Source organism: Macaca thibetana, chromosome 13 (assembly GCF_024542745.1).
Source record: "Macaca thibetana thibetana isolate TM-01 chromosome 13, ASM2454274v1, whole genome shotgun sequence".
NCBI lineage: Eukaryota > Metazoa > Chordata > Mammalia > Primates > Cercopithecidae > Macaca > Macaca thibetana.
In genome coordinates, this window is record NC_065590.1 from 54,440,510 (window position 1) to 54,466,749 (window position 26,240).

Below are 26,240 nucleotides of genomic sequence, written 5' to 3' on the forward strand. Positions count from 1 at the left end.
TCACAGGCGCTCCATCCGGAAGGTGTTCTGGGTGGCTGAGTCGGCCAGAACCACGTCGGGGTCATTGAGCATGTGCAGGCCGTCCAGGGTCAGGGGGTCGATCTTGAGTTCATCCAGGGGAAACTGGCTGTCGGAGTCGAAGCTGACGTCGCCGACCCCAACCAGAGAGCTGGTCAGTTCTTTAAAGAGGCTGGGGGAGTGGGGGAGACTCTCCTGCCACTGTGAGGATGATGTTGGGGATGCCACGGTGGCTGAGGTAGCCCAGCTGCTGTGAGTTCGGCAGGCGCCCGTGGCTGCCGATGAGGCCTATCATGGCCACCTGCGAGTAGTTGAGCGTGGATCCCGGGCTGTACAGGGAGCTGCTGGCGTTCTGCATCATGTTGAACTACTCCAGCTGGTGGGACAGAGCACTGGCCTGCCTGGCCGCCATCTGCTGCTCATAGTGTGCGTTCCCAAACACGCTGCCCAGGGTGGAAGTGTGTTGCGGGGAGCTCCCTGGAGAGAAGCCCTGATTGGAGACTGGCGAAGTGGGAGACTGGTTGGCGAGGAGACGGGGCTAGTGCCGCTACTGCTGCAGAGCCGGCATCGAGGCGATGTGGATCTCCATCGACGGCTGGCCGGGATTCTCCGGGGACACTGGAAGAGACAGGATGGTACCGTGACGGCTAGCGGGGGCGCCTGTGGCCCAGGACTCAGGTTGGTGCTGGGCAACAGGGGGCCTTCGGGGGGCAGGCAGACCGGCGCCTGTGGGGGCGGCTGGGGTGGCGGCTGCTGGAACGCAGGCAGAGGGGGCGGCGGAGGCTGGGGCTGCGGCAGCGGCTCCTGGGAGTCGGTCTGGGTGAAGAAGGCGTAGGGCAGCTGCTGCTCCAGAGACAGGGCATCCAAGGCCACGGCCTGAGTGATGGATAGCAGTGGGGACAGGGTGGGCAATGCCTGCTCATGGCTCACCTCTGTGCTCAGGGACAGGGGCCTAACGCTGGCTGGACGGTGCTGCGGAGGGGAGCCAGGTGTGCTCATCACCTGGCCGGCGCCGCTGATGCCCAGGTGCATCAGGTTGGCCAAGAGGTTGCTGGTGCTGCTGGAGCTACTCAGTGTGGGGGAGGTGGGCTCCTCGGGGTTGAGCCGGGAGGGGAAGTGGATGTTGGTCAGGCCGGGCAGGGAACCCCCAGAATTGTGGGTGGTGGAGATCAGGGCTGTAGTGTTTTTCTGGTCGGCGGACGGGAAGATGTTGATTCCGCTCAGGACTTGGTCGTGGATCCTGTCTTCCTGGTTTCCCACGCTTGCTTGGAAAGGTTTTTGTCTGCCTCTGATGTGGTCTCTTCCATTCCCAGGACTGTTAACAGTAAGACTCTTTTCTGGTGCATGTCCTGGGACCCACTAGTAAAGGATTCTGGCAGCATGGGCGTCATTGTGCTCTGGTGCAGGGCAGAGTCAGAATTGGTCCTTCTCCAGCTGGTGTCCACGGGTGGCGAGAGGTACAGTGTGCCCTAGGGGTAGCTGTTGGCCTGCCGTTCGTGTTTGTCCCTTGACAGGTGTAGGCGGTGCGGGGAGCCTAGCCAGCTGCGCTCCCAGTACACCCTGTTCAGCAGCCCATGGTGCCTGGTGGTCAGGTTGGTGTCCAGGCCCAAGGATTGGAAGGGGGTCTGGAAGGGCAGGTCCATGGTGCCACTCCCGATCTGGTTCACACTGGGCAGGGAACCGCCGTAGTACTGGCCACGCTTGGGCCCAGTTGCAGGTACTGGGATTTCTGGAGCTGGAGCCCTGCTGCCCCATCAGGCTCAGTCCCTTCATGACCTCCTGGAAGGCCGCCATCTCCTCTGCCTGTTTCTTATTGTGCAGTGTGACCTTCTTGCTGAATATACAAGATGAAAAGAAAAATGCCAGGGTTGCTATTCTAATTTCAGACAAGATACACTTTAGTCCAAAGATGATTTTAAAAACACAAAAAGGGCATTACATAATAGTAGAGGGATCCATTCAACAAGAAGACCTATCTTAAATATATATGTGCCCAACACAGGAGCATCCAGATTTGCAGAGCAGGTTTTTAGAGATCTCTGAAGAGACTTAGATAACCACACAGTAATAGTGGGAGACTTCAACACTCCACTGACAGTACTATACATATTATTGAGGCAGAAAACGAACAGAGATAAATAGGACTTGAACTTGACGCTTGACTAAACGGGCCTAACAGGTATCTACTGAATTCTCTATCCCAAAACAGCATAGTATGCATTTGTCTCATCTGCACATAATAAAAATACTCTAAAATTGACCAGACAATCAGACATAAAACCATCCTCAGCATATTAGAAAAAAATAAGATTATACCAAACACACTGTCAGATCACAGCACAATAAAAACAGAAATCTATACTAAGAAAACACTCAAAACTATGCAATCACATGGAAATTAAATGACATGCTCCTGAATGACTATTGGGTAAACAATGAAATTAAGGCAGAAATTAAAACTTTTTTGAAATGAATGAAGACGAAGATACAACATAGAAGAATCTCTGGGACACAGTTAAAGCAGTTTTAAGAAAGTTTATAGCATTAAATACCACATTAAAAATGAAAAAGATCTCAACAATCTAAAATGACACTTAGAAGAACTAGAAAACAAAGAGAAAAGCAACCCCCACGATAGAGGAAGAAATAACCAAAATGAGAGCTGAACTGAAGAAAGTTGAAATGCAAAAAGCCACACAAAAGACCAAAGTATCCAGGAGTTGGTTATTTGAAAGAATAAATAAGATTGGTAGACTACTAGCTAGACTAATAAAGGAAAAAATAGAGAAGGTCCAAATGAATACAATCAAAAATGACTACGGGAACTACAAATACTCTCAGAGACTACCACAAACACCACTATGCACACAAACTAGAAAAGCTACAAGAAATAGAAATTCCTGGAAACATAATAACCTTCAAGGTTGAACCAGGAAGAAATTGAATTCTGAACAGACAAATAATGAGTTTCAGAGTTAATTCAGTCACAAGATGCCTACCAAGCAGAAAAATCCAAGGAGCAGATGGATTCATGACCAAATCCTACCAGAATTATAAAGAAGATCTGGTACCATTCCTACTGAAAGTATTTCAAAACATTGAGGAGGAGGGACTCCTCCCTAACTCATTCTATGAGGCCAGCATTATCCTGATACCAAAAGCTGGAAGAGGCACAATGAAAAAGGAAAACTTCAAGCAAATATCCTTGATGATTATTGATGAAAAAATCCTCAACGAAATACTAGAAAACAAAATCCAGCAGCATTTCAAAAAGCTAAAACACTACAATCAAGTTGACTTTAATCCTGAGATGCAAGAAAGGTTCAACATATGCAAATCAATAAATGTGATTCGCCGCATAAACTGAACTAAAGCCAAAAACCGCATGTTCATATTAGTAGATGTAGAAGAACCTTCTGATCAAATTCAACATTCTTTTATGTTAAAAACCCTCATCAAACTAGGCGTTGAGGTAACATAACTCAAAATAATGAGAGACATCTATGACAAATCCACAGCCAACATCATACTGAGCAGGTGGAAGCTGGAAGCATTCCTCTTGAAAATAAGAACAAGACAAGGATTCCTTTTTTCAACACTTCATTCAACATAGTTTTGGAAGTCCTCACCAGAGAAATCAGACAAGAGAAAGAAAGAAAAGGCATAAATAGAGAGGAAGTCAAGCTGTTTCTCTTCACAGACAATATGATTCTCAACCTGGGAAAACCCTAGTCCCTCCCCAAAGATTCCTAGATGTGATAAACATGCCAGGCAAAGTTTCAGATTACAAAATCAATGTCCAAAATGAGTAGCATTTCTATACACCAACATTGTCCAAGCTGAATGCTAACTCAAGAATACAATCCCATTCACAATAGCCACAGAAAAAAATGAAATACCTAAGAATACAGATAACTAAGGAGGTGAATTATCTCTTCTGTGAGAATTACAAAACACTGTTCAAAGAAATCAGGATACAGAAAAATGATAAAACACTCCATGTTCATGGATAGGAATAATCAATATTAGAATGATCATACTGCCCAAAGCCATTTGCAGACTTAATGCTATTCCTATGAAGCTACTAATGACATTCTTCACCACATTAGAAAAAGCTGTTTTAAAATTCATAAGGAACCAAAAAAAGAGTCTGAATAGCCAAGGCAATCCCAAGCAAAAAGAACAAAGCTGGAGGTATCACATTACCCTACTTCAAACTATACAAGTGTACAGTAAATAAAACAGCATGCTATTGGTACAAAAACAGTCACATAGATCAATGGACCAAAGTAGAGACCCCAGAAATAAAGCTGCACAACTACAGCCATCTAATTTTTGACAAATTTGATGACAACAAGCAATAGAAAAAGGACTCTGTAGTCAGTAGTGCTGAGATGACTGGCTAGCCAAATTTAAAATATTGAAGCTTGACCCCTTTGTTACACCACACAAACCAACTCAAGATGAATTAAAGACTTAAGGGCTGCGCACAGTGGCTCACGCCTGTAATCCCAGCACTTTGGGAGGCTGAGGCAGGTGGATCACGAAGTCAGGAGATCGAGACCATCCTGGCTAACACGGTGAAACCCAGTCTCTACTAAAAATACAAAAAAATTAGCCAGGTGAGGTGGCAGGCATCTGCAGTCCTAGCTACTCAGGAGGCTGAGGCAGGAGAATGGCGGGAACCCGGGAGGCGGAGCTTGCAGTGAACTGAAATGGCGCCACTGCACTCCAGCCCGGGTGACACAGGGAGACTCAATCCACCCCCCCCCCCCAAAAAAAAAACCTTAAACAAAAACTCAGAACTCTAAAACCCTGGAAGACAACCTCGCTACCATTCTTGACATAGGAACAGGCGAAGATTTTATGATGATAATTCCAAAAGCAATTGCAATAGAAGGAAAAATTGACAAATGGGATCTAATTAGACTAAAGAGCTTCTGCACAGCAGACTAGCAATAAAGTAAACAGGCAACCTACAAAATCAGAAAATTTTTGCACTATACAACTGTGAAAGGTCTAATATCTAGCATCTATAAGGAACTTAAACAAATTTACAAGAAAAAAACAACCTAATTAAAAAGTGGGCAAAGGACATGAAGAGACACTTTTCAAAAGAAGACAAATATGTGGCCAACAAGCATATGAAAAAAAATATCAGTGATCATTAGAGAAATGTAAATTAAAACCACAGTGAGATACCATCTCATACCAGTCACAATGGCTATTATTAAAAACTAAAAAAAAAAAAACAGATGTTGGTGAGGTTGTGGAGAAAAGGGAACACTTATATACTGTTGTTGGAACTATAAATCAGTTCAACCATTGTAGAAATCAGTGTAGCAATTTCTCAAAGAACAAAAAACAGAACTACCATTCAACCCAGAAATCTCATTATTGGGGATATACCCAAAGGAATATGAATCATTCTGTCATAAAGACACATATACATGTATGTTCACTGCAGCACTATTCACAATAGCAAGGACATGAAATCAACTGAAATGCCCATCAATGGTAAGCTGAATAAAGAAAACGTGGTACCTATAAACCACGGAATTCTATGCAGCTATAAAAAATAATAAGATCATGTCCTTTGCAGCAACATGGATGAAGCTGGAGGCCACTATCCTAAGTAAACTAACACAGGAACAGAAAGCCAAATACTGTTTGTTCTCACTTATAAGTGGAAGCTAAACATTGAGAACACATGGACACAAAGAAGGGAGCAACAGACCCTGAAGCCTATTTATGGATACAGGGTGAAGGTTTGGAGGAGGGAAAGGATCATAAAACTACCTATCATGTACTATGCTTATTGCCCAGGTGATGAAATAATCTGTATGCCAAAGCTCCATGACACACAATATCTCTATGTAACAAACCTGCACTTATACCCCTGAACCAAAAAGTTAAATAAATAGAATTTGGTATATGTATATCATGACATGCTACTTAGGCATGAAAAAGCATGAATTCATGTCTTTTGCAGCAATATAGATGGAACTAGAGGCTATTATTCTTAGTGAAATGACTCAGGAACAGAAAATTTAAAACTACATATTCTCATTGTATAAATAGATGCTAAACAATGGGTACACACAGATACAAAGTGATAAAAAAGACACTGGAGATTACAACTGGTAAGAAGAAAGGAGTCAGAAGAGGGATGAAATACTATCTTTTGGGTACAGTGTACACAATTTGTGTGAAAGGTACACTAAAAGCCCAGATTACACCACTATGCAGTGTATCTTAGTGACATCACTGCACCAGTACCCCTATATTCACAAAAATAAGCAATTATTTTTTTTAAAAAAAGCTCTTCCTAATTTTAATGAAACTTTTTACATATTGAGAACATAGTGGAATCGATCTTGGTTGTACGAATCACTTACTGGTACCTCATTTATTACTAGATTCACTTGATTCACTAGATAAAACTTGGAAGAACACATTTATAATTTGATTTTTGTCTTCATATGTTGAAATCGCTTTATTTTTGGCAAGTTATATCCAGATAATTGGTGTGGATCAACTAAGTTTGATCCTTAATACTATAGAAAGGAGGAAATGTCACATTATTTTGTATGTCTGTCAAGGTATATTATTTACAGCAAATATTGTAAATATTTGCTTTCATCGAAACAAACACAGTTACTCTAAGGACAATAACTGTTAAGGACAATAACTGTTTGTCTCTTCATATTTATATATACTTTGTTAACAAAATACAGATTTTCCCAGTTGTATGGTCATGCAGACAAAGCTTCTGGCTAGACTTTTTTTATACTATGAAAATTTAGTTCTGCATGCTAAAAATGAGTATAATTTACCACTCAACGTAATAAAATAGCTTCTCCTCTGTCCCCTCTCTCTGGCTTCTGAAAAACTTCAAAGTCTGCAGGCTGAGAGACCATTTCAGGAATTAGATAAAAATGTATAAGATATTCACTATTTCTCTGAATAACATTTTATAACTATTATGTCCATAAATTAAAGCATCTGATTTTATAATAGTGTTTGAAAATCTTATAAAATATCAAGAATAACAGTGATGGCTTTTTTAACTGCTGACACATTGAGAACTGAGCATTTTGCTAATGGTTATACATAATGACCTTTGCAGTAGGTGCTACTGCAATAGGAGCCGAGTTAGAACTTTCTCATCCAGTAAGAAATGAAATCAAAGTAGCAGTATGACTCCAGAGCTCAAACTCTGAATCTTTATGATACAGTAATTTTAGCTAAGATTTGTAGCGTTATTGTTGTGTGCTGGTTCTATTCTAAGTGGCTTACATGTATTTACTCCTTCGTTCCTTACAATAACTTTATGAAGGCTCTAGGTAGTGTTATAACTATTTTATAGATGAGGAAACTAAGGTAAATGAAGTTTAAACAAATTGCTCAAAGTCATCATTTAGTAAATTGTGGTTTCAGAATTTAAATCCAGGCAATCTGGCTCTAGAGCCCTCCAAATTAACTTAGCTGTGCTGCCTAGACTCTTCTAAATCATCTGCAGCTCAATTTAACCATTTTTATGTTCCAGCAATAATGTATGTTGTTAATTGACTATCTTCCTGAATATTCTTAAAGACCAGCAGGGCTGGGTCTCGTCAAACCCACCTACTAGAATGCATAAGTATGAAAGAACAAAACTGAGGTAATTCAAGGAGTCTTATGTTTTCAAAACTTCAGAGCAATGCGCAGTTCATGGGGGCCACTGGCATTGGTCCCATGAAACTCCACCAGTGAAATGATTTCTTTGAACCTCAGTTACCACTTGAAGGCCTCTTTCTCAGTTCTCAGCCCAGTTGATATCAGGAGCAATTATTGCCTAACATTAGGTGAAAACTGTTTTGACATGTTGGCCTAGCCATGGGAGTAACCCTAGTATTGTCATATATTGACATTTTTATGATCATAAGCATAGCCTACATAGATTCTCTTAAATCTTCCAAATACATATTGAATTTTTCTTTGCTTTGACATACAACATTTAAAAATACATATATCTCTTCCTTGGTGTACTCAACTCTTTATTCAAGTGTCCCCTCTAGGGAGCTGTCTAACTCTCAGGACTTGCCCTTTACTACTTCCTAATTGTTCAGCAGTTTTGTTATTTGTGTGATTTCACCATGTTCTTTTTCTAAGGACTCATACGCACTTTTGTATTCCTGAAGGCTAGTACAAATCCTAAAAGATAAAACACACATAAAAAACAAGATATTTGATCAAGAAACTTGCCTTTCCTGAATGTTTTTAAATCAGATCTTCTGTTTTCGTTTTATTTTTCAAACAAATGATTTTATTTCCTGCATATCTTGGAGGGTAGCAATTCCCTTGACTATTAAAGGCATTTTTGAAGCATTTCCGTATAATTCATACTAAATGTAGTGCACAGAAGCTGGCATTAGGGTATGCATATTAATTATTTATATGCAATTTAAGGATCATGGGACCCAGCACCGCTGGAATGTGTAACTCTTGCTGTCGTTTCTAAAGCCGTACTTTATTGCATCCTGTGTTACTATTTTGTTAGATCACATTGTCCTGTTCACCCAAACAAATGTCTGATAATACTAAAATCTTCACTTTTGCATTAGCTAAAGCAATTATGAATGTGAGAAGATGGAAGTTGCTAATATAAAACGATTACACTTTATGGCTCATCTTTTTCACTCCCTAGAAGCGGAAATATATGCCTTTTGGATGCTTTTTCTTCATGAGCCGTATACTTTAAAGACTTCACCTTGAAGTCTGTTTTTCTCATACTTGAGCATTTTCTGTTTATACCCATTGATTTTGCCTTGAAGCAATATTTAAAGAAATGTAATTTCAAACTAAAGATGAAATAAGGTTCACTTGCTTCTGACCTCCAACCCAACAATCCTCATTGGCACAGTGTGACTCTTTCACTGATGAAGATAAAGGGAATTAAGATAAAGGCAGAGGGTTAATCATTCATTAAAAGCAGTGATCTCAAGATATATTATATTCCAACTATCAAAAGAATTATCTAAAATAGATTTAGAGGTGAAGCTCTGCTTGAACTTTGGAATTGACACAATGTCTCATTCTTAACGGGTCACCTATGACCACTAATCCCTGAGACAGTGGGGATATTATCCGGAAGTACTTTAGCCCAGTAGCTCCTGGAATGCTTACCTGGCTATTATCAAATTGAAGTCAAGAGTGACAAGAAAGAAAAAAAAATGATTAAAATATTAGTTGTGAATTTTCTGTTTCAAGACATGTCCTTATAAAAGTGCTACCAATCATTCTAGGCTAATGTCTGGGTTTGTAATTTACCTCTGAATGAACCTATATGGGATTGCAAATTGAAGAAAGTTGGTCTTTGGCAGAAATATTGCTGTCATTGTCATTCTACTTAATGTAGTGTTTTTCCCTTCTTTAGGTGCATTTTCCAACTCCCAAGCCCCCAAACACTTTTGTCTTCTTTCATGATCATTCTCCTGTCAAAACTTGCACTCTGAAAAGACCTACCCTTAGACATGTCCAGTAAAAGTCAGACTGAAATGTACTTCATCTCCCAGACCATCTTCACTGAAACAAAAGGTAATGCCTTAAAACTGGGAAAATATCTGAGCTTCTAGAATTTCAAGAAGTAGCAAGCATATGAGAGACATATGCTATAGTCAGCATCTACCTGGCTTCTTCCCGTGGGCTAGATAATCACCCATTTATAAGGCACTGTAAAGGAAAAAAATTTACTCTTATGAATAAGATATGAAGATTAAGACCTGTATCTCTGGATTCCTAATATCCTAAATTTGATAAAATTTCACATTAAATGTATACCATTTAATTTGGAAATTAAAAATATTAGATTAAAAAAAGCACAAAAAGAAAGTAAATTTTCTAAAAAATAGAATTTAAGCACAAGAGATTATCCCATCTTGTCTCTTAACTAGTACTTCCTCTAACACTGGAAGTGTGTTCACACTGAGAAGCCATCTCCTCTTTTCATTAAGAATTAGTACCTAGTAATTTGTCACTTGAGAGTTATGTTCCTTTAACCATCCTTAAACTTACCTCATTGAGCACATCCTGTAGAAAGAACCTCATCACAACTTCAGCAAGCACCTTGAGCATATGACCCCTTAACAACAACAGCAACAACAACAACAAAACAAGTTGAAAAAAGCAATTGAAAATGAGAGATAAACTGAACACTATCTAGAAGATTTTCCCTCTCATTCCTGCTCTTCATTGTCCCATCAGTATTGTCTTTTTGGGATTAAGAATCTATAATCTAGAATTTCTGGGCTGATTCTGGTTTCCAGTTACTATCCCCCCATCATAGCCATTATTTAGGAGCCTTGCTGTAAATTGTCTAATTTCAGTGTCATATTTGACTGATTAGAAGCTCCCTGTCTCCTTTTTTATGATGCCTCTGTTTTCAAACTATTCATATTCATATTCTTAGCAGATTCACATTTCTCCACAATTCTCCACAAGTGGCCTATTGTTACTTTAGTCAGACCAATCTCCCTATAAAGTCCCAGAGTTTTTCTAGGTTTTCAAATATTTTGTTTTCACTTACATTTTCCCTTTTTTCTTCTATTTCCTTTAGATTCTTATCCATTCTTCAAAAAGGATTATACCCATACAATTTTCACTGTTTATCTGGGCCCTCACAGAACCCACAGTCTAACTCTTTATTTTGTACTGCCTTGAATTATAAATTGTTCCATGTAAGTCTTATTTCCCCAATTACGCTGTCAGTTAAAACCAGTTTTAAAACTACACTAATTATGTGGCTTTCTCAACTCCAAAGAGTGCCATGCATAAGTTACGTTAATTTCATTAGCTTAATTTTATTTATTAGTAAAATCTTAATTACCTAGAAATATATTTAACCAAGGAGGTAAAAGATCTCTACAAGGAGAACTACACAACACTGCTGAAAGAAATCATAGATGAAACAAACAAATGGAAATACATTCCATGCTCATGGATTGGAAAAACCAATATTGTGAAAATGACCATACTGTCAAAAGTAATCTATAGATTAAGTGCAATTCCCATCAAAATACCAACATCATTTCTTAACAAAATTAGAAAAAAAAATCCTAAAATTCATATGGAACCGAAAAAGAGCATGAATAGCCCAAGCAATTCTAAGCAAAAAGAACAAATCTGGAGGTATCACATTACCTGACTTCAAATTATATGACAAGGTTATAGTTACCAAAAGAGCATGGCACTGGTATAAAATTAGGCACATAGACCAGTGCAACAGAATAAAGAACCCAGAAATAAAGCCAAATATATATAACCAATTGATCTTCAACAAAGCATACAAAACGTATATTGGAAATGGACAGCCTATTTAATGGTGCTGGGAAAACTGGCAAGCCACATGTAGAAGGATGAAACAGAATCCCTATTTCTCACTGTATACAAAATCAACTCAAGATGGATCAAAGATTTAAATATAAGACCTAAAACTATAAAAATTCTAAAAGACAATATTGGAAAAACTCTTCTAGGCATTGACCTAGGCAAAGAATTTATGACTAAGACCCCCAAAGCAAATGCAACAAAAACAAAAATAAATAAATGGGACCTAATTAAGCTAAAATGCTCTGTACAGCAAAAGAAATAATCAGCATAGTAAACAGACCATCCACAGAATGGGAGAAAATATTTGCAAGCTATGCATTAGACAAAGGACTAGTGTCCAGAATATACAAGGTATTCAAACAAATCAGCAAGAAAAAAATCCCATGAAAAACTGGACAAAGGATATAAATAGTTCTTAAAAGTTGATAAACAAATGGTAAACATATGAAAAAATGCTCAATATCAGTATCATCAGGGAAATGCAAATTAAAACCACAATGAAATAATATTCCTACAAGAATGGTCATTATTGAGTCAAAAAATGATAGATGTTGGCATGGATGTGGGGAAAAGGTAATGGTTGTACACTGCTTGTGGGAATGTAAATTAATGTAAATTAGTACAGCCTCTGTGGTAAACGGTATGGCAATTCCTTAAAAAGCTAAATCATTTGGTCCATCAATCCCACTACTGGGTATCTACCCAAACAAAAATATGTCATTATGTGAAAAAGACATTCTCACACATATGTTTATAGTAGTACAATTCACAGTGAAAAGATGTGGAACCAACTTAAGTGCCCATTGACTAATGAGTGAATAATAAAAATGTGATACACACACACACACACACACACACACATAGTGGAATATTACCCAGCCATTAAAAGGAATGAAATAATGTCTTTTGCAGCAATTTGGATGGAGCTGGAGGCCATTATTCTAAGTGAAGTAACACAGGAGTGGAAAACCCAAAATCAAATATTCTCACTTACAAGTGGGAGCTAAGCTATGAGTATGCAAAGGCATACAGGTGATATAATGGACCTTAGTGACTCATAAGGGGGAATGTAGGAGAAGGGATATGAAGAAAAAAACTACACATTAGGTACAATGTATACTACCTGGGTGATGGGTTCACTAAAATCTAAAAATTCACCACTATATAATTCATCCATGCAACAAAAACCACTTGTATCCCAAAAACTATTGAAAAAAATATTTAAATGCACACAGAGACAAAGAGAAAGAGAGAGATAAATGGATACAAGATTCTCAGTTCTAATACTGGATAAAAGTGTTTAAACTTTTAGCTCCTAGAAAGAAGTAAAAAGACATAAAAATGAAGGAGCAGAAGAAATATAGCATCTTCTCATAAAGTGTTAGAGTTCAATTTGTTTTAATTCAACAAATATGCATTTAAATAACTACTATAGACATGCTATTCAGACTATATGGAAGTGACTGAGATGAGTAAGTCTTAACTTTTAAGTAGAATAAAATCTGGGGGAAAAGGAAGCCTAAATCGAGGCAGAATAATACTGATTTTATAACAAACAAAATTGGAGAGGATACAAATACAGGAGAAAGAGAAAATAATTCAAGATGGGCAGATAAATGAGTTTCACTAAGTGTTAGCTATGATTTTGCTTTGAAGTGTGAACAGAATAATAATGCATGTGAAGAAATACCATTCCAAAGGGAAAAAGACCTTCAGGTGAAAGCGAAATAAATAAAATAAGTAAAAATTAAGAGATGGGAAGTGGTTTGGATTTAGTGAGTTTGACAAAGTGACTGAAGAATGACACCAATGGGTAGGAGATAAAAGCTAAGGAATAGAAGGGAATGTGGTAATTTCTAGTTAACTTGGAAAGTTGAAGATGTGTCTTTACCTAAATTGTTTCTTAAAATCCACTACATTTAAATGAGATAAATTTTAAAAAGTCTAAACTCACAAAAACAAAATAAATGGAGGAAGACAGAGCAATTGAGAACTTTTGAAAAATGCAGAATGGATGGATAAATAAAATCAGAATTGGCAGAGTGATAAAAAGACAATCTGAGTGCAAGCCTTAGGAAAAAAAACAAACAAGCTAACTAATGCTATAAAGAGAATTGGAGGCACTAAGTACCTTGATGAGAGCAACTTAACACTAGAATACTGGATTAAATTTTATAAGGAACAGTAGGACACCCCAGATACCCTCAAAAAGCCTTCTCTTTCCTGAGGTGGAGGGGACCCTGGAGATTTTACCTCCTAGAGCAATCCAAGCAAGGATGCTCCACACTCATGAATGACAGACAATAGAGTAGAATGGGAATAAGCACACAGTTAATAAGGGGATTGTCTAAATAGCCAAATTAAACTGTGACTAACCTAATTTGAACATTTGTCGTCTCTACATCTCCTGTTGAAAGTTGAGCTGCAGTAATGAAGGTGGGGCCTGATGAAAGGTATTTGGTCATGGGGCCATATCCCTCATGCATGGCTTGATGCCATTTTGGTGGTAATGAGCCTTTTCAGTCTACTAGTTGCTGTAAGATCTGATTGTTAAAAAGAGTCTGGCACTGCCCTCTACCCTCTCTTGTTTCTCTTTTACCATATTATCTGTACACACTGGCTCCCTTTCCCCTTCTGCCATGCATGGAAGCTTCCTGAGCCCTCAAAAGAGGCAGATGCTGCCTCTATGCTTCTTGTACAGCCTGCAGAACAATGAGCCAAATACACTCCTTTCATTTATAAATTACCAAGTCTCAGATACTTTGTTATAGCAATGCAAATGGCCTAACACAGTGACCTTCCCCAGTTTAGCTCCCAGATTACTGGCATTCTCCCACTCAGTATCTGGAAGAGAAGTAAAAGATTCCTCCTTGATTTAACTTACCATCCAAGATAAAAGAACAATGACATCTAGAGATTCTCCAATGAAATAGTAATTTATTTGCCCAGTGATTCTCAGCGAAATTATCTGCAAAGAAAGCTTCCAGTAATTTCCTCAGTATAAATCATGCTGCTATAAAGACACATGCACACGTATGTTTATTGCAGCACTATTCACAATAGCAAAGACTTGGAATCAACCCAAATGTCTATCAGTGACAGACTGGATTAAGAAAATGTGGCACATATACACCATGGAATACTATGCAGCCATAAAAAAGGATGAGTTTGTGTCCTTTGTAGGGACATGGATGCAGCTGGAAACCATCATTCTTAGCAAACTATCGCAAGAACAGAAAACCAAACACCGCATGTTCTCACTCATAGGTGGGAACTGAACAATGAGATCACTTGGACTCGGGTAGGGGGACATCACACACCAGGGCCTATTATGGGAAGGGGGGAGGGATTGCATTGCGAGTTATACCTGATGTAAATGACGAGTAGTTGGGTGCTGACGAGTTGATGGGTGCAGCACAGCAACATGGCACAAGTATACATATGTAACAAACCTGCACGTTATGCACTAGTACCCTAGAACTTAAAGTATAATAATAAAAAAATAATAATAAAAATAAAAAAATAAAAAAATAAAAAATAAAAAAAAGAATAAAGGGCAAAGATAACTTGACATTTTAATGGAAGTCTCTAGCATAAAAGTCAGATACCAGTAAACAAATTGGTAAAACAAAGAAATAATTGCTTCAGAAGCAATACAGAAAGCAGAGTAAAACATCGAAGTAAGTTATTCCTATACATACTCGTTTGTATATAGATTATTATATTTAAAACAAATTAAGAAATAGGGTAATTTTTTGGTCTCGTCTAGCCATAATTGTCTGAACTGCAACAACAGCAATGCTCAAATAATATCTTTGTTAGCTTATCAAGTAAATGAGAGGTAAATTACTTCTCTTTTATTTTGGTTAAATTAGGCCTGCTATGTACTTTCTTGTATAACTAGACATCAAGCAGTTGTTAAGGGTCTCCTTTAATTCTGCTAAGAGCTTTCTTCTAAAGCAAAACTCTAGTGTTCTTGTAAACAATATCGTGAGTCCTTTGAAGGAGCTTCTCTTCTGTTCTCTTTTTCTTGTTAAGCAGCCTTATTTCCTAGAAGTCCTCTGTGTTTTTGACAGTGTCATCTTTACCTCAGACTTCTTTATTTTATTATTATTTATTTATTTTTCTTGTTTATTTTTATTTATTTATTTATTTTTGAGACAGAGTCTCGCTCTGTCGCCCAGGCTGGAGTGCAGTGGCCAGATCTCAGTTCACTGCAAGCTTCGCCTCCCGGGTTCACGCCATTCTCCTGCCTCAGCCTCCCGAGTAGCTGGGACTACAGGCGCCCGCCACCTCGCCCGGCTAGTTTTTTTTTTATATTTTTTTTAGTAGAGACGAGGTTTCACTGTGTTCACCAGGATATTTTATTATTTTTGAGACAGAGCCTCTCTCTGTTGCCCAGGCTGGAGTGCAGTGGTGAGATCTCGGCTCACTGCAAGCTCCGCCTGCCGGGTTCACACCATTCTCCTTCCTCAGCCTCCTGAGTAGCTGGGACTACAGGCACCTGCCACAACGCCCGGCTAATTTTTTGTATTTTTAGTAGAGACGGAGTTTCACAGCGTTAACCAGGATGATCTCCATCTCCTGACCTCGTGATCCGCCCGCCTCAGCCTCCCAAAGTGTTGGGATTACAGGCATGAGCCACCGCGCCCGGCCTACCTCAGACCTTTTTAACTTCATTTTCTCAATTTTCTGTTTAATAATTCTTCACAACCTGATGTTTGATGGAATATTTTAGAACAAATAATAGTTTAAATACTGTTAAGTTGTATATGTGTTCACAATGGCAGAAAGCTTGTCTGTTAGAAACTTCATGAGTGACATACATAATACAGATCTCATTCTCTGATCCTTTCACCGGGTTTCTGGATAATTTAGAAACAAGCATGAATTAACCAATGATTCTCAGTGATTCTGCTGATTTAAACTACATAAGCCTCAGCTATTATAATTTTATAACTAAATTTTATCACATCTAGCTCATTGACAATGAATTCATCTTAATAGGCACTTGGTTGAATTATCTTTGATCAATCTGTATTTTTGTGATTTCATGTAATCAAACAGTAAAAGAATAATTTGATGTTTAGATTTCTTCCATGGTAAATGGTTATGCTGTTCAAATATTAAGTTGCTGGCCAGCTGTCACGGCTGTTGGGTGTTCATAGAAGTACATATCATCTGTCTGAAGAGTCTGGGCTTTATGTTCTGCTATGTTTTATAGCACTCAATCACCCTAGGGCTTAGTAATCAGAATTTGGTGTTTATGGCCAAAACTTGAACAACTACCTTATCAGAAAGAATGAAAGTACTTCACCTTGAAGCTAACATGCAGTCATTAATTGCAAAGCAGATCTATTTTTAAAAACAGTGAAAGAGTTAAGGAAAACTATTTTTATTATATTTAAAGTCTGGAGTTATTGTCTATTTCTCATCAGAGTATCAGTTTTTACACAATTTCTCCTCTGAGGTTTTGGATTTTATGGTCAATTAAAATTAACAGTTGAAAAGTACATCCAAAATATCCAAAGCTTGAGTTGCTCTACAATAATTTGTGTTGTCTGTAGTTTCCATTTTGCTATCTTGCCTTTCCCTTGACATTTTGTAGATTTTGCATTATTTTTAACTTTTTTTCCAGGAAGCAACACTAAAGAAAAATACTACTGGTGTCAAAATTCCAGCTGAGTTTTATTCACTTTGATTTACCCCATAACTAGACTCAGTGTCTACAAGCAATGTGAACCAGTGAGTTGAACAATTAGCTACTGAATATTGTCCCTGAAGCTGCTTTTCTCCCTGTTGTTTCTTAGTGTCGTGATTATCAGAACAATTACTTCTTCTTTTATAGTGTATATGTAGCCATATCTCAATCCCTGTGGCACAAATATTTAATACAATGATCTTGGGGTGGTAGAATTTTATTGCTGAAAAAGTATAGCTTCTGATCATGTTCCTAAAATAAAGGCGTTCCTAAGTTATATATATAATATCTTGCCTGAAAGCTACAACAGAGGAAGCTTACATTTTCTGACAGGACTTTTCAGGTTTTCTTTTGGAATATATTTTTAGTAGATGAGAAAAAAATTTTGAATTTGTGTTGTGATTATCGTGTAGAAACAGGATAGACTCTCTGCCATCCAAAATTTTGTTCAGATTTCAATACTGGTGGTGCCATACATGCACCAAGAAGATATGAGAAGGTTTAGTACTCAGAAAATGAACTTTTTTCAGAGAATAGAGTGGTTTTTCAATGGATACAGAATGGCTTGAAAGAGCAGGTAAAGGAGACTGGCTTGGGGTTTTTATGATGGTAAAGGTAGGTGTACTGGGGCAAAGTTTGTCTTAGCGGGATTTATGTGGTCTAAATTTCCTACCAGTGCCAACAGAAGGAGCACTGGGCTTTCGTATCAATTTGCCCAAGTTTAAGTCAATAAGGGAAGAGGGATGGTAATAGCTTAAAAGCTTCAGCAGTCAAATTGGAGGCAGACTCTTTATTTTAATTCACTTATATCATTCTCTTCTTTATGAATATTTGGTCTTAACTTACTGATGATACTTGGCAAAGTTTCTAGAACTCTTATTAGTTGTTGACTAGAAGTGACTTTTTTGTAAGGTAGGGTGTTATTAACATGGCTTATGAACTAGAAATAAATGATGTGCAAGTTGTTATCTATAATGATGCTTATTTGCCTGTTTTATTTTCTTTTTATACTTTAGGGTGTTTCTTTATTGCCTGTGTTGATATAGAGCAGTGTTTTTCAAACTTTAGGCATGACTAAAAATCACATGGAAATCTTGTTAAAACACAGAATGCTACATCCCATTCCCAGAATTTCTCATAGTAGGTCTGAGGTAGGTCCCCAGAATTTGAATTTTAAACAAGCTCCCTTGATGATGCTGATGTTACTGGTCCAGGGACTACATATTGGGGATGTCTAATTTACAGTTTTTGAATTTTAATAATTTTTCTCAGTATATTATCTCTTTGTAGGTACTCAGCTACATGGATATGATTGAATAATGAGTTTTGGTGTTTATATTAAAAGAGAAAAATATTTTAATAAGAGTTCCAACTGCAGAGTTATTTTATTATTTTCTAGTATAGATGTAGCCTGCACTAGTATAGACTACTAATTATTGCTATTTTATTTTAATTTATTGCCACTAAATTAATTACACCTTGATAAATTTGTGACATTGGGTAAATCATCATAAAAAATGTAATGTGACCTGTGACATTTTCTCTGGAGGGCATGCAGAAGACTGAGTAGTTAAGTTGAAGTAGTAGCTCTTAAACACTTAAGTGGCACTGGATAAATTCCATTTGTAACTGTAATTGTTGTCTTCCTTCTTACCACTTTTGAATTTGGTCTTTAATTTTAGCACTAGAATATTGGACACAGTGAAGCAATATGGTAGAATAGAAAGAACATATCACTAAGTAAAAATATATTTTAGACAAATTTTGCCACTAATTTAAAGTGTGATTGTGAGCAAATTATACATGCTATCTAAATTAGTTGGCAAACATTCCTGAAGAGGTCAGAGAGTAAACAAATGTTTTAGGCTTTGTGGATTATATGCTCTTTATTGAAACTACTTCACATTACCACCGTAGCACAAGAGTCTTAGAAAATGTGCAAATAATTAGACAAGACTGTGTTTCAAAAAAGTGTTATTTATAAAACATAGGTGGCTGGATTCAGCCCATGACCTATAGTTTTATAAACTCTGATTTAAGTATAGGTTTTTGCATTTGTGAAAGGAATAATTTGAACTAAATAGTGCTTAGTTCCTGTCTAGAAGCAAACATCTTGTGATTTTGTGACTTGATAAAACTTGCCCATTGCTTATTTCATTTCATTTTAAAATTTTTAAAATTTTATTAAATTTTGCGGGTACATATTAGGTGTATATATTTATGGGGTAAATGAGATATTTTGATACACTCATGCAATGCGTAATAATCACATCATAGAAGATCATATATCCAGTCCCTCAAGCAGTTATTCTTTGTTTTACAAATAATCTAATTGTACTCTTTTAGTTATTTTATGACATACAATTAAATTATGATTGACTATAGTCACCCTGTTGTGCTATAAATTAGTAGGTCTTTTTATTCTATTTTTTGGTATACATGAACAATCCCCACCTCTTCTCCACTCCCCTACTACCCTTCCTAGCCTCTGGGAACTATCCTTCTACTCTGTTTATGAGTGCAATTGTTGTGATTTCTAGATCCCACAAATAAGTGAGAACATGTAATTTTTGTCTTTCTGTGTCTGGCTTATTTCACTTAACATAATGATCTCTAGTTCCACCCATGTTGTTGCAAATGACAGGATTTCATTCTTTTTCATGGTTGAATAGTATTCCATTGCATATATGTACTACATTTTCTTTCTTCATTCATCTGTTGATGGACACTTAGGTTGCTTCCAAATCTTAAATATTGTGAACAGTGCAACAATAACATGAGAATGCAGATATTGCTTCAATACTGATTTCCTTTCTTCTAGGTATATACCCAGCAGTGGGATTGCTGGGTTATATGGTAGTTCAATTTTTAGTATTTTGAGGAAACTACAAACCGTTCTCCATAGTGGTTGTACTAATTTACCTTCCCACCAACAGTGTACAAGCATTTGCTTTTCTCCACATTTTCACCAGCATTTGTTATTGCCTGTCTTTTGGATATAAGCCATTTTAACTGGGGTGAGATGATATCTCATTGCAGTTTTGATTTACATTTCTCTAATTATCATTCATTTTGAGCACTTTTCGTATGCCTGTTGCCATTTGTATATCTTCTTTTGAGGAATATCTCTTCACATGTTTTACCCATTTCTTGATTGTATTATTAAATTTTCTTCCCATAGATTTGTTTGAACTCTTCACATATTATGGTTATTAATCTCTGGTTAGACGGGTAGTTTGCAAATATGTCTCCCATTCTGTGGCTCTCTTCACTTTTTTAATTGTTTGCTTCTCTATGCAGAAGCATTTTAACAGTCATGATCTAATTTGTTCATTTTTGCTTTTGCTGCCTGTGCTTGCTCAATAAATTTTTGCACAGATGAATGCCTAGATATTTTCCCAATTTTTTTGTAGTAGTTTTATAGTTCGAGGTCTTAGGTTTAAGTCTTCAATCCATTCAAATTTGATTTTTTTTGTATGGTGAGAGATAGGTGTCCAGGTTCATTCTTCTGTGTATGGATATCCAGTTTTCCCAAAACCATTTATTGAGTCCTTTTATTACAGCTTCAATCTTGTTACTTGTCATTTCTCTGTTCAGATTTTGGATGTTTTTGTGGTTTGGTTTTGGTAGGTTATATAGGTGTATAGAAATTTGTCCATTTTTTTCAAAAATTTCCAATTTGTTGACTTATAGTTGCTCATAGTAGCCATAATAATTCTTTGAATTTCTGCTATATCAATTGTAATATCTCCTTTTGAATTTCTGATTTTTTTTTTTATTTGGGTCTTCTCTCTCTTTTGCCTTAGTTTGTCTGGCTAAAGCTTTGTCAATTTTTGTTTAACATTTCAAAAGAACATCATTTTGTTTTATTGATCTTTTGTATTCTTCATTTCAATTACATTTATTTCTTCTCCGATATTTATTATTTCTTTTCTTCTAGTTTTGGGTTTGGTTTGCTTTTGCTTTTCTAATTCTTTAAGATGCACTGTTAGATTGTTTATTTGAAGTTTTTTCTCCTTTTTTATGTAGGCACAGCTATAAACTTCCCGCTTAATACTGCTTTTGCTGTGTCTCATAGGGTTAATATATTTTGTTTACATTGTCAATTGTTTCACAAGATGTTTTAATTTCCTTCTTAATTGCTTTGTTGACTCTGTGGTCATTCAGGATCATGTAGTTTAATTCCATGTATTTGTGTAGTTTCCAAAATTCCTTTTATTATTAATTTCTAGTTCTATTTAATTGTGGTCAGAGAAGATGTTTCATCATATTTCAATATTTTTGAATGTTTAAGACTTGCTTTATAACCTATGATTTAATCTTGAGAATAATCCATGTGCTGAAGAAAATAATGTGTATTCTGCAACCATTAGATGGTATGTTCTGTAAATATTAGGTCAATTTGGACTATAGTGGAGATTAAATCTGATGTTTCTTTGTTGATTTTCCATCTAGAAGATCTGTGCATTTGTGAAAGTGGGCTGTTGAAGTCTCCAACTATTACTGTATTGGAATCTGTTTCTCTTTTTGGCTGTTCACTGTTTGGTGCATATATACTTAAAATTATTATATCTCCTAGCTGAATTGACTCTTTTATCACTATATAATGTCCTTCTTTGTCCTTTATTATAGTTTTTGTCTTGAAATCTATTTTTTTCTGATATAAGTATAGTGACTCCTGCTCTTTTTTGGTTTCCATTGGCATGGAATATCTTTTTCCATCCCTTTATTTTCAGTCTATGTGTGTCTTTATAGGTTAAGTGTGTTTCTTACAGGCAATAGATAAATGGGTTTGAATTTTCATTCATTTAGCCAGTCTATGTCTTTTGATTAGAGAATTTAGTCCTTTTACACTCAGTGTTATTATTGATAAGTAAGGACTTACTCCTGCCATTTTTTTGTTTATTTTCTGGTTATTTTCTGGTCGTCTCTTCATTCTTTTTTTCCTTCCTGTCTTCTTTTTTTGTGTAGGTAATTCTCTCTGTTGAAATGATTTAGTTTCTTGTTTTTTATTTTTTTGTAACTGTTGTATTTATTTTTTATTTTTTTGGGTTGTTACTGTGAGGCTTGCACATACTGTCGCATAAGTCATTATTTTAAGCTGATAACAACTTAGCACTGTTTGCATAAACAATCAAAAATAGGACAAATAAAAACTACACCTTAATTCATTCTCCATCTGGTAAACTTTTTGTTGTTTCTGTTTATATCATATGGTACTGTGTATGTATTGATAAGTTGTGGCAGTTATTATTTTTGATTGGTTCATCATTTAGTCTTTCTATTTAGTATAAGAGTAGTATACACACCACAGTAACAGTGCCATAATATTCTGTGCTTTTCTGTGTACTTAACTATAACCAGTGAGTTTTGTACCTTTGGATAATTACTTATTGCTCATTAATGTCCTTTTCTTCAATTGAAATACTCTTTTTATTATTTTTTCTAAGACAGGTCTGGTGTTCATGAAACCCCTCAGCTTTTGCTTGTCCAGGAAAATTTTGATTTCTTTTCGTGTTTGAAGTATATTATCACCAGCTATACTATTCTATGGTAAAAGTTGTTGTCGTTGTTTCCTTCAGCACTTTAAATATGCCATACTACTCGCTCCTTTTCTGTAAGGTTTCTGCTGAAAAGTCTGCTGCTAGATGCACTGGAGCTCCATTGTCCGTTATTTGTTTCTTTACTCTTGCTGTTTTTTGGATTCTTTTTTATTCTTGACCTTTGGGAGTGTGATTATTAAATACCTTGAGTTAGTCTTCTTTGTGTTAAATCTGCTTGATGTTCTTTAACCTCCTTGTAATTAGATATTGATATCTTTCTGTAGGTTTGGGAAGTTATCTGTTAATATCCCTTTAAATAAACTTTCTACCCCTACCTGTTTCTCTACCACCTCTTTAAGGCTAATAACTCTTAGATTTTCCCTTTCAAGGTTATTTTCTAGATCCTATAGGTGTGGTTCACTTTTTTTAACTTTTTTTTTTCTTTTGCCTCCTTGGACTGTGCATTTTCAAATAGCTTGTCTTCAAACTCACTAATTCTTTCTACTGCTTGACCAATTCTGTTATAGACTCTTATGCATTCCTCATTATGCCTAATTCATTTTTCAGTTCTAGAATTCCTCCTTGATTCTTTTTAATTATGCCAATCCTTTTGTTAAGTTTATCTGATAGAATTCTAAATCCATTTTCTGTGTTATCTTGAATTTCTTTGAGTTTCCTCAAAATAGCTATTTTGAATTATCTGCCTGAAAGGCCACATATCTCTGTTTCTCCAGAATTGGTCCCTGGTGCCTTACTTAGTTCTTTTGGTGAGGTAATGATTTCCTGGATTGTCTTGATACTCTATGTAATACAGCACAAGCATCCCTCTTAGTTTATAAGAGTGCATGAGTGCATGAGGGAAATTTATAAGTGTTTACCTCAATAAGTAGAATAAACTTCAAATAATCTAATGCATATTAAATACCTAGAAAAGCAATAACAAATCAACTCCAAATTTAGTAGAATAAAAGAAATAGTAGATTGGAGAAGAAATAAACGATGTTGAAATGAACATCACACGCAAAAAATTAAACAAAAACATGTTTTTTGAAATAAGCAAAAATTGACAAAGCTTTAGCCAGACAAACTAAGAAAAAAGGAGAAAAGATCCAAATAAATAAAATCTGAAATGCAAAAAGAGATATTACTATGATACTGCAGAAATTCAAAGGATCATTAGTGAGCAACTATATGCCAATTAATTGGAAAATCCAAAAGAATTGAAACAAATTTATAGATACATACAATCTACCAAGATTGAACTAAGAAGGAAGCTAAATCCTGGACAGACCAATAATATGTAATGAGATCGAAGCCATAATAAAAAAAAAATCTCCCAGTAAAGAAAAACTCTGGACCCGATGGCTTCACTGCTGAATGCTACCAAACATTTAAAGAAGAACTGATACCAATCCTATTAAACTATTCAGAAAAATATAGGAGGAGGGAATACTTCAAAACTCATTCCACGAGGCCATTATTACCCTGATACCAAGACCAAAGATATATCAAATAAAAAACTACAAGCCAGTATCTCTGATGTGATATAAAAGTCCTCAACAGAACACTAGCATATTAAATTCAACAGTACATTAGAAAGATCATTCATTGTCACCTAGTTGGATTTATCTTTGGGATACAAGGATGGTTCAGAATATGAAAATCAATCAGTGTGGGCTGGGCACGGTGGCTCATGCCTGTAATCCCTGCACTTTGGGAGGCCCAGGTGGGCAGATCACAAGGTCAATAGATCAAGACCATTCTGGCTAACATGGTGAAACCCCGTCTCTACTAAAAATACAAAAAAATTAGCCGGGCGTGGTGGCGGGCGCCTGTAGTCCTGGCTACTCTGGAGGCTGAGACAGGAGAATGGCGTGAACCCGGGAGGCGGAGCTTGCAGTGAGCCGAGATCATGCCACTGCATTCCAGCCTGGGTGACAGGGTGAGACTGTGAGGGCAAAGGGCTAGTATGACAGCATTTTGTATCTGCATTTATGGCTCCTAAGCTCTTGTCCAGCATCCAGGAGAAATGAGGTTGCACAAACAAATTGAAAGATTGTAAATGTGGGGGATTTTATTGCCAATGAAAGTGGCTGTCAGTGGGACGGGGAGCTGAAAAGGGGATGGGGGAGGGGGTAGGCAATCTTCTCCTGAAGACTCACCATCTCCGGTCAGATTTTTCTCTGAAGTTATGCCATCAAGCTGTCCCTCTGAAGTCAAGTTGCTTCTCTCTGATGTCCAGCCATAGTCCCTGACGTCCACCTGCTTCTTCCTTCTGCTGGCTGAGTCTGGGATATTTATAGACACAGGATGGGGTGGGGCAGGGCCATGGATGGTTTAGGAAAAGGCAACATTTGAGCTGGAAAACAGGGAAAGAAATTCTCACTTTGGGCAGTGGGTTTTAGGCTTTTTGGCTTGAAGGTCAGGCTTCACCATGGACCTGCCCTTTTCTGCCTAGAATTTCCCTATCCCTGCTGGTTATTCAGAGCTCAAACGTTCTTCAGAAAGCTGGAGATGAATGCTTCCAGGACTGGGCCCATCCTTTCAAGGCAGTAGGTTCTCTTCTGGCCCAGGGTATGTTTAGAAATGTTCAGGAGCTAGAGTCTGGAACAGGGGCCTCAGGTCTCTGATTGATACCCTGTCCTGCCATGGCTGAGCTGGTAGCCAATATGCAAGACAAAGTCCTCCCTGCTTTTCCCTTTTGTCTCCTCAAGCAAAAGGAAGGGGTATCTTTCAGAGCTGCAAACTGTGCAGCCTAGAGTTCGGGAAGTGGCAATGCCAGCGCTCTCTTAGCGGTTCCAGCTGGTGCCTCAGTTGGTCGTGTGCCCCCGAGTCCACTCGCTCTGGACCCAGTTTGGCACTAGGACTCACCTAAGTCTTGCAGTCCTTGTGGCCTAGACTGCCTTTCATGTTTATTTAGAGCCCTGCAGCACCTTAGCCCACAGTGGCGAGGCTTGTGGGAACTCAATTTCGGGCCACCGGGATCCGCGATTCTCCTCTGAGTAGGACTGGTTTTTAATTGCTCCTTCCATGGGTGGGCGTCAGCTGAGATTTTTCTGAATTTCTTTTCTGCTATACTACCACAGCACTGAATTTGATGCCTCACAATTACTGTGCTGTCTCTCCCACAGCATGTGAAATGCTCTCTGCACCCCGTTGCTGCTGCTGTGGGAGGGGCAAGGGTGGCGTTGGCTATTCAAGACTGGTTTTCCACATTTTCAGTGCCTCTTTCAGTGATACAAAGTTACAACCAGGTACTGTGAGGGCTCACCTGATTTTTGGTTCTGATGAAGATGCTTCTCTTGTGTAGATAGTTGTTAGACTGGTGTTCGTGGGGTGGGAGTGACAGGAGGAGGCAATTGTTGGAGCCTTCTGTTCTGCCATCTTGCTCTCACTGCATAGTGACCCTGTTCTCACTTAGGAAAGACAAGCACTGACATGAAACTCCCTCTTTGCGTAAATTGCATCACCCAATGGGAGGGGAGATTTAAACATTTTTCTGTTAGAGATAAAACCTTATATTCTAACTACATCTAGCCTGTTAGACAGTAGTAAAGGCTAAAAGAATAATTACTAGAAATTATTTTAAGCAGATAAAATATATATCA

General features: G+C 37.5%; 1 pseudogene; it reads right to left on the reverse strand.

The window, feature by feature from the left end:
- LOC126934413 (CREB-regulated transcription coactivator 1-like) lies at positions 1–26,016 on the reverse strand (annotated as a pseudogene).
- Between the last annotated feature and the right edge of the window lie 224 nt (positions 26,017–26,240).